This window comes from Ischnura elegans, chromosome 2 (assembly GCF_921293095.1).
Source record: "Ischnura elegans chromosome 2, ioIscEleg1.1, whole genome shotgun sequence".
Taxonomy (NCBI): domain Eukaryota; kingdom Metazoa; phylum Arthropoda; class Insecta; order Odonata; family Coenagrionidae; genus Ischnura; species Ischnura elegans.
Genome location: NC_060247.1, coordinates 113075742 through 113091637, shown reverse-complemented (window position 1 = coordinate 113091637; position 15896 = coordinate 113075742).

Sequence of the window (15896 nt, the reverse complement as noted above, 5' to 3'; positions counted from 1 at the left end):
TTTAAAAAAGAGTGAATTTTGAGGTGGAAAAAACTATCGTCTGGGATTCACGTAATTTACATACCAACTCGCAATCTCATCCGAATTATGTGAGCCTAGAAAAAAATTTCAAACTTACGCGATTTTCCTTGCAATAAAAAGGACCGAAATTCTTAAGGCCGTTTTACACGGGGCACGAAGTTGTGCAGGTTAGAGCTGCATTAATTTCAAAAATGGCGCGGACTTGCGCGAATGCATGAACGAAATTAGAACAGGGGCTATTCTGACGTCTCGCATCCACGCATTCTCGCATGTGTTCTAGCAATTCACCGCTTTACACGACGCAATTTTGATTGCGCCTTCGCATGTACGTCAGATTGCGCAATTCCGTGTACCGTGTAAAACGGCCTTTAGAGGCCCTCTTCAAGATGGCCAGATGCGCAATTTCCAGGCTGCACATGAGATGGGGGTATGAGAATTCCACTTGTTTGGAGTTGAGCGATTTCATGAAAGCAGTACTTTGAGAAGGAGGTCGATAGACGCAAGTAAACACGCTTCGTTACCACGGAGACCATCGTACAGGGGCGATCGCTCGCTACCAGTGCAATCGGATCATATCCCGCAGTCAAGGGGGATCTCCTAATAGGCCGTATTGCGAGGGGGGGGGCAATTATGGGGGATACACACCCTATTATTACGAGTCGGTTTTCGTCTTGAAGGAAGGGGGGGCTAATATTCCCTCTTTTCTCGTATTCCCAACTGCTTTCAATGAACCCTACGCTATGCAATTATTTGAACGATCGCCATTTTTAGCAGGAATTTCAGAATCATTTTCGCATCGATGGAAACAGAGGTTATCTCATGCACAAATTATTTTGCAATACACACTCCGCCTAAATACAAATTACTAAAAGGCCACGATCGCTACATTTGAATCCATCAGTGATAACTAACTCATGGTGGATAATTTGATGCATAAACCTCTCCCTCTCCATAAACCAGAGCTGTTAAAGAAATTCCTGCAAAATAATTGATAACTAACGTCATCTATTGAGGAAAATTTAAAACTATTTTCCAAATGGAAAATTATTTATTTGAGCACAAGAGAGCAAAATGTTTTGACATCTGATTGTTGATTATTTTGTTGTAAAGAATGAAGCAGGTGTGCCGAGACGACAAAGGGAAGTGGCTAAAAATAAATTACAAGATTCCAGCGATGAAACAGAGAAAGAGACGAATCAAGTTCAGAAAAAGGGTGTAATAATAAAAATGAAGAACATGGGGATCGGGTATGTATGGCATATGGTACTTTGAGTGCCATTCGCAAATTAAAATCCTTTCTGAAAAATGCGGCCGTTTGACTAAATTCATGTAATTTTTTCAGACATCAGCAGAAAGTTCCTATACATTTATTACGAAGAGAAATAAATACATATGAACTTTGAAATGAGAGCAATAAAGATGAACTTTCATTTTGATTTAAGAATGAGCTACGAATAAAATAATTTGCTGATTTTCAAGTATAACTATGAAAACATACTGTTTTTGAAAAATAAAACTCAAAGTTGAAAAAATTCATCTACAGCCATTAAATGCATTGTACTTTTTTAATATGCTCAATAATAACTGTTTAATTCAAGGAGATCATAAAAATGTTGTTTCACGTGCAATATTACGTACTAGGCAATCTTCATATATATTATTCATATATATTGGCACGCAAAGTGTTAAGGGTTGGCTTCCAAACCATCGAGTCCGCGATCGAATCCCGGTGGCTGCGAAGAATTTTCCTAGACTGACTGATCCCTGCTCGAGTGCTCCGTAGAGGGCACAAGAGGTACGGTACACCGTCCGTCGGATTGGACGAAAACCCCTTGGTCCCTTGGGTATCATTCAAATTTGCATCGCATAGCGAGTGATCGTGGCACGAATATTACAAAAGACGATACTCAAGTCCCTCTCCAAATGTGCTGTCATCCAGCGCGCATTTAAATGAGTTCACCCTGAATATATTTATTTTTACTTATTTATTTATGTATTTATTTATTTATTTACTTAAGTAGTTTCTCACATACATTATTTCTCGCAATTTACAGAGACGCAGTAATGAAATTTAAACGTAAACAATCAAAACAAATAGTACAGGCAAAAGATAGTAAAGAAGAAAAATACAAAACACGTGGAAAGGGAGGTGAAGAGAGAGGTTTACGTATTCGCCGAGGAATGGGACATGGCAAGATTGACAGACAAAAGAGTTTAAGAGCATAAAAAACGGATCAATATTATCTGGCAATGAATTGAGCAGGGAGTAAAGGCGGTGTTGGAGTGAGCGCTTAGCGAGGGATAGTCTAGGGATAGGTGCACTCTGAAATTAACAGAGGAACAGAACAATCAATATGTTAGGATATTGTAAATAAATTTTAAATCTGTCTTAATCATTTGATGGCAGAGATCAGTGATTGATAGAGAAGATAGGATTGAGCTGGTAGATATGTCTCGAACGTGGGGCACCCTGTACCTTACAATTCCGGCGAAGAAGCTTGTTATACTGTTAAGAGAGGTGATGTGAGAGGGAGCTGTGATGGACCATACGGGAGAGCAATATCCGGTGACTGGAAGGATAGAGAAGGATTTTTAAGGGTATAAAATAATTAAATGTGTGATTATAATTATCTGAAACAATTAATCAAAAGAATGGGTGGGATTTCTCATACGTACTGTCGGTACTCACTCTAGACTTTCATTTAAATAAGCTCAAAGATTCTCAAGAAGAAGCTCGAACCGTTTCCATGGCAACTGCATAGCGCATTCAAAAAAATGTTTTCGTTGCCATAGATCAGTGACTGAGAAGTTTATGGACAAAAATTCTATAAAAAAATAGTCTCCCCAACCACCTCAATTAGTGGGATACCTCCTGAAGCACTCTGTTTATACTCCTTACGGCGTGTACTACTTATTCATTACTTTTCAATGCTATTCCTCGCAATCGCAAATACTGCATTGCTATAAAGTAATTTGATTTCCACTATCGTCGCGCTGAGGACATTTTTGAAAACCGATTATAAACCGACCGAAGCGGCAACATAAATGAACCATCTGTAGGATGGAACGGGGCCTCCACTGCGTGATGCCATTAGATCGCGGAAGAAGAAGCAGACAAAAACAAAGGAAGAGCGCGCGGATGCGGGCGGTAAGGGGGTGGGCTAAACGAAGCGATAGAGGCAGGGGGAGGGCCATCACCTCTCCCCCTTTCGATTCTTGGGGGAGAGTGGAGAGAGACAGATAAAAGTATCAAAAGGGTTTTAATTAGCCAGGCGAGCGAGGCACAGCACAGGCAGACAGTTGAAATGCGAAATGCGAACCAAACCCCCTCCCCCGGACCGCGTCTCTCTGAAGATACTTATGCAAGTAAAATAAACTAGAATTCTAATGACGTCACCAACTCATAAAAAGTGAGAGGCAACTTAGGCGCTTTATTATTTCAAACTTAAGAGATAATGGCTGAATGCAGAAAATATTTTTCAGAGTAGCTTTAATATTTCACCTACACGCGCCAAATTCGTATTATGAAAAAGTCTTTTGGGTCTAGCATGGGAATAGTCCGTCATCCGGGTCGCAGAATTCGATCAAAATTTGTAGTGATATAGTCCATCGGGCGTTCTCTTAGAATCATCCCCCCATAAGGGGATACGTAACCAATTCTAAAAGAAAAAGCAGTTCAACATTTACAAGTCGAACGTCCAGAACTCCGGAAGAGGAGGCCTTTCCTCTCCCGGCTCTTCCTCTCCGGATTTCAACCGTTCTTTTCCAAAACTTTTTATGACCCTTTTTTCACTTGCATGTACAAACCTAGCGCAGGGGACCTTCCTCCAACCAAATCATCGGCCACTTCGAATCCATTTCGTCCATCGTCTCCATAATCCGTTTCTTTTCTTGTATGACTGCAACGGCACGTAAGAAGGTCACTTATTCGTTGGCTCCGTAATGAATGCACCTTCACGCAAAACGCTCAAAAGTTCTGAAGGGAATACATTTGAACTGAAAATTTTTAAATGCGTTTTTGTTTAAACAAATTTGTTATACACAAATACACTACAAAATTTAATTGAATTCTGAGATCCTAATTTCGGTCACTCTCTTGTACGTGAACGACCTACAAGCGGAACGCTACAATCATGCAGCACAACGTAAATATGTAACGCTGAGAACTGTAGTCTACGTTCTCCGGTCGACCCTCTTGAATGTAGGCGCGATTGCAAAGGGAGGCAGAGAATCAATGCGCTCTTTATTGAGCTCAACTGCATGCGATGCTGAAGACGACTTGTCGAAAGAGAACACAATCGGTGCGCCAGGTCACAGGAAGCCATGTGACATAAGATAATAGCATTTATTTCCATGCTGCAAATATATTCACAACTTTAGATTTCGTAGAATTCCCTTCAATCCCTTATTAAGCTGGTATAACACGATTTATTTACCCGTGCAAGCAAGCGGTTAGACAATGCTCGAATAGATGCACGAAATTAGCAAAGGGGCTATATCCTGGATGCAGTGGCGCAGCGATGAGGGGGTTTTGGGGGATAAACCCCCCCCCTCCCCAGAGCTCAGAGGAATTTTTAAGTTTAATCCATTTTACTTAATTGGACAAGTATTACTTGTAAAATAGTGTTAGGATTAACCAAATATCCCCCAGAAAGACGTAAAACTCGCAATTTTGGACCATTATTCTTAAAAATTTTCTGGAGGAGGGCCACCGCAACTCCTGCTTACCCTGGTGGCTATGCAATACCCCCACACCCCCAAGTATTAGTTGCGCCTAAAACCCCCTAGCCTCAATTCTTAGCTGCACCCCTGCCTCGATATAAATTCGTTCATTTGCGCAATTTTGCGTGTCTGTAAGGAGCAATTATGACGGTAAATGCGTTTACGCATGTACCCGAGCGAGAAAACGTATTATGTGAACACCCATTTAATTCGTCGATCATAAAGGAAAGAGATTGCGCAGGTGAAATTTAAAAATTCAATTCACTAAACTACACGACGCCTTTCGATGCTTCCAAATAACTTTCACTGACTAAGAAACTTGAAAATGATTCAAACGCATCGAAACTCGTTCTGTAGGGCAAGAAATAATTTTTTGTAAAGAGAAACCTGCAAAATATCTATAATTTATGATACAAAAAACCTCGATCACATCTCACCTTTATAATTTTATAAGCGGTATTCATCATTATAATTTCAAATTTCAAAAAAATTATACGACTTAGAAATACTTTATGCCACATATTGAGAATGCTTCTCTACGAAATGGAGGATGGGACGCTGATAAATGCAGATAAATCAAGAGTGGAAGTATTCGAATTGTGTTACCACCGAAGAATGATGAAAGATTAAATTGATCGGCCGATGAAGTAATGAGGAAGTGCTAAAAAGATTGTAAGAATAAAGAAGTATTCGAAAAACCTTAAGGAGAAGACGGGACAACTTACTTGGCCACATTTGAGGCATGGTGGCCTCATGTAAACAATCGTAGATCCTATGCTAGCGGATAGGAGAGGGGGGTGGAGAGATTCATCAAATCAATCTCTGGATTGTTGATTTATGATGATCATGTGTATACCATGTCTCCATCACGGTTGCTATGGGCAACGATAGCAACCACGACAAAACAGAACCCTCTTGTGCGCAAACAATAAAGGCTCGCTTTATCCCCAAGAGAAGCATCAAAATGAGAATCCTTGTCAGATGGCAATCGAAGCGCTATGGGACAGCCAACCAGACAGCAAACAGCCCTGACTGTTCCAACAAAAGAGGCAATTGGAGCGACATCATGAATGAACAATGTGCACGAAAAGACGAGAGACAACTCAAAATCCATGCTTTTATTATTATTTATGAGAACTAGGTTTCATGGGTTTTCCCTCGAATAATCGACTTATGGAATATGTCCAATGAGAGGAAATCCATGTTCCGCTAAAAGTTGGGAGGGAATAAAATATCAGAAACCGGTTTTTAAATTGTCTTGGGAAATCATCAACCCATTCCAGAAAAACAATGGTTTTTACCATGAAATCCAATTTTATGCAACTTAAGAGTACAGCCTTTTTATCTTGGGGCAGAAATAATTACCCGATAATTATAAAAGACATATTCTTGATGCTAAAGTACGGCTTTCTATAAACTCCTACTTCCCAAACGAAGCCCTCGGTACAACCGCGGTCGCACGGCAAAAAAAAGCGGGCTCATCAAGTGAGTCGACAACCGACAAACGTAAGATGCAAACCGCCTCTTCGTGAATAATGACTCGCTGAGGGTTAGGTCAGTATTCTTACACCCTACAAAAACATGGCGGCCAAATATCGTCTGCTAATCACTTCGATTAAAGAATCTACGTTACAAAGGATATTAAGGGAGACGAGCTCACACAAACCATTTTAAAACGTACAGTAACACAGCGGGAAGGTAATAACACTACCACATTATAGCCACCAAGTTAAATAAATTATAAAATTGACTGAACTAATAAGAACAATATAGCGGTATACATTCCCCTTGTTTCCACGAATATATAATAATTTTTTCACGTTTGGCACTTGGTATACTTTTGGGAAACCAATACTTGGTTTACGAATAACCATAGAAAACGTATTTTCATACCACTATTTGCCACATAATACTACGGAAAGTGAAAACGAATGACGAACCTTGATGATGCAATGTAAGTTCCCACGTCAATGATCATATTTGCTCCGTACTTATTACTATCTTGTACAGACCGCTTTTGAAGTAATTTAAAGACAATAAGGTTCTACTTTTGGCTCAATATGAGATTATTTGTAGAGATAATTAAGGTAACGACTCGACCTGGCGGACGACACTGATTGTTTAATTACCTTGAGCCGTTGCCCTAACAATACGCCCGAAAATTATCGGACGTCTTTTCTTAGTTTCATAGTTAGGTCCCATTACGCCACCGAAGTGGAGAATTGACGCTGCGCCATCATCTACGTCATTTCAGAGAACTTGACGACCAGTGGCGGCTCGTGAGTCAAATGTTTGGGGGGGGGGGGGGGCACAATTCACCGGGAGGATCAAAATTTTTGAATATTTTGTATATTCTAGTGAGTTTTTATGGCTATCTATTATTATTATAGTATTAAATTTGTTTAATTAAAAATAATAAAATTACAATATTTATAATTATAAATTTTAAACCAAAACAAGGTGTTCTGCAACACTGCTGCACCAAGTAATCGCCAGATTATAATGCCGCCAGCCGTAGCGGCGATGTCATCTCACTAGATACGTCGCTCTGCGCATAATCGGACGGCGTTCCAAGACTTCCATAAGGCACAAGCTTAGTCGCGTCATAGTACCAGCAGCCCCCACCACTACCACACTTCATATAACTGCATGGCGATGGATTGGGACGTTCCGGCCAGCGCCCTGCGGCTACAAATGCGAACTTCTCGCGCTATTTTTTCGTGTTTTTCCTACGTTTTCGACGTATGCGATAGAAAAAAACACTTTGGTTAATTATATATATATATGTAATTATAATTGCATGCGCATTTAATTTTTTCCAAAATCTTTGGAAGGGGCGGCGTCCGAAAGCCCTTATGGGCAAGCCGCCACATTTGACGACGGAATTACCCCCCACCACTTATGTAGGTCGACTGAGAAACGCATGTAGGGGCCTTTTATTATGTAGGGACGGATATGTAGGGTCGACTAAAGGCCGGGACAGAATGAACGCTAAAGTGAGACGCGAGCGTTTAACGGGAAGTGGTAAAAAGATGAAGGAAGGGAAAGCTTATGGAAGGGACACAACCACCGTTTACGGAGAGTACTTAAACGCGAGAGATGGGCAACTTTCATCTCTTCCCGTGTCCCGTACACGGAAAGCCAATCAAAAGAGCCCGAAAATGGGAGCCATCTGTTTACAGCGATACAGCATTGTTGGCGCCCATTGCTGAATATAGCAGTTGTTGTGCAACGTGAGCTGAAGAGAAGTCAGTTAAGGTAAGCCATTACTTAATTTAATTTACGTGCATACTATCCTCGTCGATTTCGAACATTCTTCAAAACTCTTCCTACACACAAACTAAAAGACTGAAGACCACAAACAAAACCACTGCGCGGGCGTTAGTCAATTTTCTTTCCGGCCACGGGAACGTCAATTGTGACCGCACGGTGGCGTCCCCCGTCTCACGTTCTCCCGGATCCCGTATACTGTCTCACGTTAGCGTTGATTGTGTCCCAGCCTTAAGAATACGGCCCTTAGGCATTCGGCCACACAATCGAATATTCCGCGCAAGAGAGAGAGAGAGAGAGAGTGCATCGGGTGGGCTCGATCTCCCGAAAGGCGAGACGGATCGATCCAGAAGCAGCGATTGCGAACGTTCTGCGCGGGGCGGCGCTCACGCGCGGCCCGCTCCCTTCATCTGTCTCCGCGAAACGAGGCACCCCTGCGCCACTACTATTCGCGAGAGGCATCGCTCCGGCTTTCTACCGGCATGAAGTGAGGGGGTTGGGAGCGAGAAAAAATAAAATCGAGCCCAGGTCCATCAATATGGCGTGCGCGCGCAAGGACGCGTGTCGTGACAATGGCCTTTACGCACGCACGTCAACCCAAGAGATAGGCCGCAGTCAGCTGTTTTCTCGCAACAGGAGTCGAAGTTGAGAAGAGGGCCCATGCATCAATGAACTCAATACGATGAAATGCTGATGCTCCTCCTAAGGTGAAGCCAATAATTTGCCATCTTGAAGGGTCCCTTGAATTTCGCTCCATTTAAATGCATTGAAATCGCGAAAATTTGTTTTTTTCTCTGCTCAAATATTTCTGATTGCGGCTTGGAAGATTTACTTACTTACTGATGGTAGTTTTTCCACCTCCAAATTTACTATCCTCCCAATCGAATTTTGCGACTTTTCCTATTTAAAATACATGGGAGTCGAATATGTTTGGAAGGCCCGGATGCTCTCAGCCCGGCTTCAACTGCTCCCGAGCACGGTGCATAGCAACCAACATTTCATTGTTGTGAGTGAGATGGATGTACTCCGTGCAGTACATTCCGATACGTCCACTGCACAAACGCTCAACAATCGCCCACCGAATCAAATCCGCTCATGTAGTAGCCCAACAATACGAATCTGCTCAGCTGACAGTGTCCAGAAAATAAACGCTCATCTACTATTCTCCAAACTTGGAGGTGAGCGTTTATGCTACGTCTACTGACAGCTGAACGGATTCGTATTGTTGGGCTACTAGATGAGCGGATTTGATTCGGTGGGCGATTGTTGAGCGTTTTTGCATTGGAGGTATCGATTCATCACCCGAAAGACCAACTGTCGCTCGACCGGTCATTTTCGGTGACGGATTACTCGCTTAAAAACAAATACTATCAACTTCTAACTCACAGGGAAGATAAAGAGGATCGTTGTCTACATTTTCCTCAAACTCAATTTTGAAAATTTTACCTTTGAGTAATTTTCGCCAATTTCCTTTCCTTGTAATTAGGATACTGGTAAATGCTAACAAGGTTCCATTGAAATTACCCTGAAAACTTCAAGATAATAGCGAAACGTTTGATAATCAATTAATGTTGCTGATGTTGCTAGGGAGCTGTCAATGGGAGGAGAGGGGGGATTGCTGAGGAGAGAGGAAAAAGGGGAAGTTGCTCGTAGGAGTGAAGCAAAAAAGCAACAAAGGAGGAAATTATCTTTTTAAAAAAGTATCAGATTTTTTCCTCGTATCTTGGCCTCATTTAATTAATGATAAAATAAATCTTGGAGCATAGGTCAAATGCATATGATGCAATAAAGTTTTTAGCCAACGTTTCACTTTATTTAAAACCATCATCAGGGCTTAGCTATGCACATATTTATTATAATAAATATTATAATAAATATTTCTCATACCGAGATTTAAACCTATAATAAATATGTGCAAAGCTAATCCCTGATGATGGTTTTAAATAAACTAAAACGTTGACTAACAACTTTTAAAAAAGTATCTTACAGTAACTACCTTTAAGTATCTTCAAGAAATTAAAGAGGATTTGAAAAAAAAACTGACGCCTGACGTCACAATAGTACAAGTTTTCCGCGAGTAATGCGTCTCAAAATATGAACCGATCGAGAGGGAGGCATGCCTTCTCATAAACACTATCGCCAGTTTCAGCGACCTCAACAGGCGAGTTTCCAAATTTGCGACTCTTTTTGCTCAACAACAGAAAATGCCTTCCCGGCCAGGCGAGGAATAATTACGCTCAAATTAAAAGCGTAAGGAGCACAAAATGGAAGTCTTCTAAAAAAATTTAAAACAAAGAAACCTTTGGTGCATCCAGTGTGCAACAGGAGCAGGCGATATGAGGCGGAATATCCCTTCTCAGTGGAAAGGGTGCAGAGGTGGAAAAAAAAGTCGTTGTTATGTGGGGTTTATTCATCACTGTGTGCGGAGCCTTGTGGTATGCAACAACTCTCAGCGACAATGGTTCTGCTCAGGACTGACATTCGTATACAAGAGGCCTTTAGACATCCATATATTATTTTTAAACATCGTTTTTTCGCTGATGACGATGTTTTTCGGGTATGCCCAGGGCCGGATTTACCCAAAGTTACGCTATAGGCACCCCTCCATTGAGCGCCCCTCTCCTCACTTGAGCCCCCCCCCTCCCCGATTTTTATGATAAGGCTTAGCCACTCTCATGAGGTAAGGTTCGGAAAAAAAGGTATAATCAGATGTATGGCTCACAGCATGAGTTTATGCTTGAATTTTAAGGCAGGGAAAACATAGACAATTCAATAAAAAAACAGCTTGGAGTAAAGCTACATGAAATAGTTTAACTTAGCACATTTAAAGCCCTAGCAAAGAGGGCACCTGCAGGCAGACGGAACACACATAATAAGCCTCCTGATGGCGGTGCACTTCAAGGCGCCTCCAGTGCAGATCATTGCGGGTTGCCTAACAGAAGGCGCCCCTTGGACTGCGACGCCCCTAGGCATGTGCCTATTTTTCCTTACGGTAAATCCGGCCCTGGGTATGCCCCGCGTAATTATTGGTTGTTTTACTTCTTGAGCCACTATTTTAAGGGAATGAGGATAGTTTTTCATAGAAGTCATTTATATAAAGGTTCATGGAGGGAAGGATGTTGATAGGGAAGGGGATGGTCGAGTTGTCACGTTATTCTTATTTAACTTCAGAGCAGGATCCCACGCGTGGCTATTTTTAAGCCACAGTCCCTATTGAAGTTCTGGTAGAATTTCCTAATTTCCAACGTTTCGCGAATTAGCCGGAACACTTTGCGGATTAGCACCTTGGAGATGACTTTGACGAAGTAAACAACAAAGTGAAAAAAATTCTAACCCAAACCCAGTAAGTGCGCAGGATACACCCAAGAAAAAATCATAACCAGCTGTAATGACCCGCGAAATCTTCAACAAAGAGACATTTTTATTTCTTAGCCGGCGAAATGACAACTTTCATTGTAGAGCCGCCTTAAAGATTACCTTCTTTTAAAGTTTTCTAGAAAAAAAACAACGGGGCAGCATCCCCCTTAAAACCTACCCCTAACCCCCTACCCAACAACAAGAGAAAAAAATCTAACCCAAACCCAATAAGTGCGCAGGATGCACCCAAGAAAAAATCATCACCAGCTATGATGAGCCGCGAAATCTTCAACAAAGAGATATTTTTATTTCGCAGCTGGTGAAATGACAACTTTCATCCGAGAGCCGCCTTAAAGATTACCAACTTTAAATTTTTTCTAGAAAAAAAAACAACGGGGCAGCATCCCCCCTTAAACCTACCCCCTAACCCCCCACCCAACCCCCGCCTCTTCCCCTTAAACCACCACTGAGTGGGTGGGGAGAATGCGTAATTGCGACAGGAGGACCGAGAGAGAAGCTCTTTTTCTTTTTTCTTCAATTTCAACGAGGCGAAATGAAAGAACAATGGCGGCAGACAGCGTAGGGGACACGAGAGGCGGTGGCGAATGAGTTTTTCATCTGAGAATGGAAAAAAGGGGTGGGTAGAGGGTATAGAGGGTAAGAGAGAGCTGTGAAGCATGAAGGCGTGTCAGGAGAAGGTGGGGGGGCTGGTTTTCCTCCCGTTGAGCACACGACGACTGAAGACCGTACTCCAGGACCTGAGTCAATCTTCCTCGTCCCCACCCTACCTCGGACTAGTTCTAGATCTCAGACTACTCAAGTTAACTTCAAGATAAGAGTTCGAATTTTCCTTACGTTACAGTAACTGAGACGGGCGATTTATCAACCAAAAAAGAGAAAAAATCCACATGAACTGGTCGCGCCGAAGATGCGTTGGTAAAAACTGTACCGGTGAGCCAACCTCACCACAACCTGTCAGACAGATTTACAATAAAACGGTGTCGTGCGCATTTGTACTATTGTTGTATGAAGTGTTGTTTGTGTGAAGAGGAAACTTAAAAACTAAATTGGAATATTTACAACAGATATAACACAATACCGTAAATTGAAATTGTTTTTATTCTTTTTATGTGATTATAATATATTTTTTTAAATATATTTTAGATTGTATCTTACTATTTTTTTGGAAAACTGTATTGGAAACAATTTATGATCCTTATTAATTTTTGAAAATATTTTTTCAATGGATTATATAGATTTTTTTTAATCAACACAATAGGCACAATTGCCAATGCCGTGATTAAATATATATTTTATTATATTTTTTTTAGAAAGAGATGGCTCTTTTTCCACGATGTTTATTGAGTAACGTACGACGCGATTTGAACGTGTCCAGGCATCGTGGCCTTATCATACATGCCACTCCCTATCATTCAATCAATGAATATTTTTCTCTTCACTCCCCTCCCTCACTACTACTCTAAGTATGGAATTAAAGTCAAGTTGCGTGTCCGCAAGGAGAATCCGGAGCTGAATCCCAATTAATATTTATTTTCTCTTTATTGACCGCCATTTTACTATTGTAACTTATCAAACAATTTCAGTTTTAATTCAATGAATTTTACCTTTATTTTATTGAATGTAATCCTTCTAACCCCTGAATTCTCGTCCCAGATCTTTTAATTACCGAATGCCCATTTATTTATGTATTTCCCTGTGGAAATGAATGGAGGTCCAACACCATCACGTGAGGCGAGGGAGGGTGGAAACTATGCCTTGCTGACCTCCTGACTTGACGCGGCAGTTTCACCATCTATGATACTAGCTGGCCTGGCTCCACACATCATTTAACAGCCTGAATTTTAAATAAATGCTCAAACTCTCTAAAAGCCCTGGCCCGGGGGAAGAGTGGACCGGTTTGTGGTCCCATCCGGTGCCAGGTAAAATAAAAACTACGGATGGACGGATCCAGGATTTTTTCGGATCCGGATTCGGATCGGATCCTTGATTTTCGGAGCCAGATCTTTCGGATCGGATATTTTCGGATCCAAATGCATTTTTAAATTCCTGACGCTGAGATTCCCCCGATGATTGTTCAATCTCTTGGGAAGAGTCACACTACGTGCCAGTCGTATATTGTCTTTTTTATTTTCCACGGCTGAAATTCTCCTACGTAACCTCTGCGAGAGCTTTCAAACAAAACGGTTCATGAGTAAGACAAGAATCGTATGCGACGGCGTATTCGAAGATAGAATCGGAACTCTTTCCACCGTTATGGGGCGTTGCATTCACTGAAGCTATTATTTAAAATTTCGGATCCAGATCCGATGTCTTCCGCGACTTTGGATCCGATGTATCCGATGAAGGGCAATATCCGCGGATATTTGGATCCGAGGTATCCGATCCGACCATCCCTAATAAAAACCTAAGTCCAGTCAAGTCACTTGACAAACCCTTTTCCCTCATATACTATTAAGCACATCCCCTCCCCGCTAATCCTTCTTACCTAAAAAAAAGCTCTCTCTCCTCACCCACCATGTCAAGCACTTCGTCGTTCCTCCTCCTCTCCGCCCATTTCACCTTCTCAATTTTTCTTCATACCCACATCTCGAATCTTTTCTAGTCCTCCTTCCTATTTGTCCAAGTTTCCGAACCATACACATCTACTTCAGTAGCGGCCGAATGCATAATGTCCTATTGCATTATTCGTGTACCAAAAAACAACTATGTAGTGCGTTTTTCCCCTGACAACTATTCCCTGATACCATAAAAAAGCCTCCCCAATTCCTTTATGCACTCAATTTTAATTCCAGATACGATATGTAAGTGCAACGGAACCTCCTTTCATAGAGAATTGAGTGATCTCTTTTGTCTCCTTTACCGGGTGGAATGTAGCGTGGAGGATGGCAGGATGCGTGGTTTCTTCTGAAGGAATCTTTCCGCTTTAAAAAGCGGAGGCCAAGAGTAAACTCATCTTCTGTTCTTGGTTCAGTCATCCTTCATCGTAACGGCCTCCCTTCTCAATGTGTATCAAAGCGTAGGTGTGTAAGCTCTTCGCCCCGGGGGTATTTATCGTGAGTGACTCGCGAGCGAGCGCTCACGCAAAGCGCTGGGAATTCTAGAGTGGAATCCACGCTGCGAATTCTAGAGTGGGTGGTCACGGCACGAAGCACCCATATGGGTTGCTTCGAGAGGAGACCGGGTCTCCGATTAACAATGACTTCATTTGGGGCGGCGCTATTTGATAAATAAGCCAACAAACACAGTATTGTTAACGACAATTGACAGGTAATCATGCATTGTATTAGCTTAGTTACCAATAATAAACAATTAAAAATGGTATGCCAAAATTCTAATCTCCTATTATTTGTTAATTAACAACTGAATGTTTCTTTTTTGCTATATTATTTCACAAAACATTGTTGTAGCCATTTATAATGTTTATGCATCAAAATTATACCACATTTTCATTTAAAGCCCTGATGAATAAACCAAAACGTCAGCAAATCTTACACTTCAATTTTATGACCTTGCAATTCAAGACTCAAATTTCATACTGAATACAGAGGTCAGAAAAGGAGAAAATACTCATTCTATAGTATTTGGTACGAAAATCCTTACCAGGAGTATCAAACAGTTAGCTATTTCAATGGTCAAAGTAAGGAATTGACTTTTATACCGATTTCAACAAATTTCATATGATTCTGTGAGCAATAGGTATACTATACTGAAGTACTGAAAATTGGAATGACTTTTAACTCATCACAATCCACATGGAAACATCGGATGCCAGTCGAGTATGTGAAGTTGCCTGTTAGCGTTTGAACTCAGGGAGAGTGCGATGATTGAGGGCGACTGGTGTTTTCTTGGGTTTCACATTGAAACTTTGTGCATTTCTGTTACGAGTATAGTTCATGTTTCTCGGTAATGTCGCAGCCCATAAGTCCCTCCGGCAGATCATGCCACTCTCGTAACATTCCCTCGACAGAAATGATTTAACAGTTTAGAACGTTAGAATTGAATTTTATTTTCCAAGCAATGAAAATTTTAGAAACGCCAGATTAAAAAAATATCTGATGTACTGGGAAGAATATTTACATAAAGTTGGAGGAAATTTCAAATTTACTGCAACACACTACCGACCGAAGTTTCTTCCAAAAATACTCGAAAACGACCCCATTCACAGTAAAATTTAACTTACCAAAAGCTAAGTGAATGCGTTCGGATTGCAGTGAGCAGAATAACGACTCGTTAATACATGATAAGAGTGAACGCATAGAAATTACAACGAAGACCACATTCAGAGCGTTACAGTTTCAAAATCTGGTAAGTGCCTTAGCGAAAAAAAAACATTTTATTCGGGAGCATACGACGTCAGCTGTGTTAGCTGCATTTCCTAACCACAATCGAGCAAAAAAAAACTGAAACACAAGAAGAGGGTGACAAGATCCTCCGTAAATTAGAAAAATGGGTATTATCCCATTCAGTAAACAATCTTTATTCATGAAGGAAACTCTATTCGACGG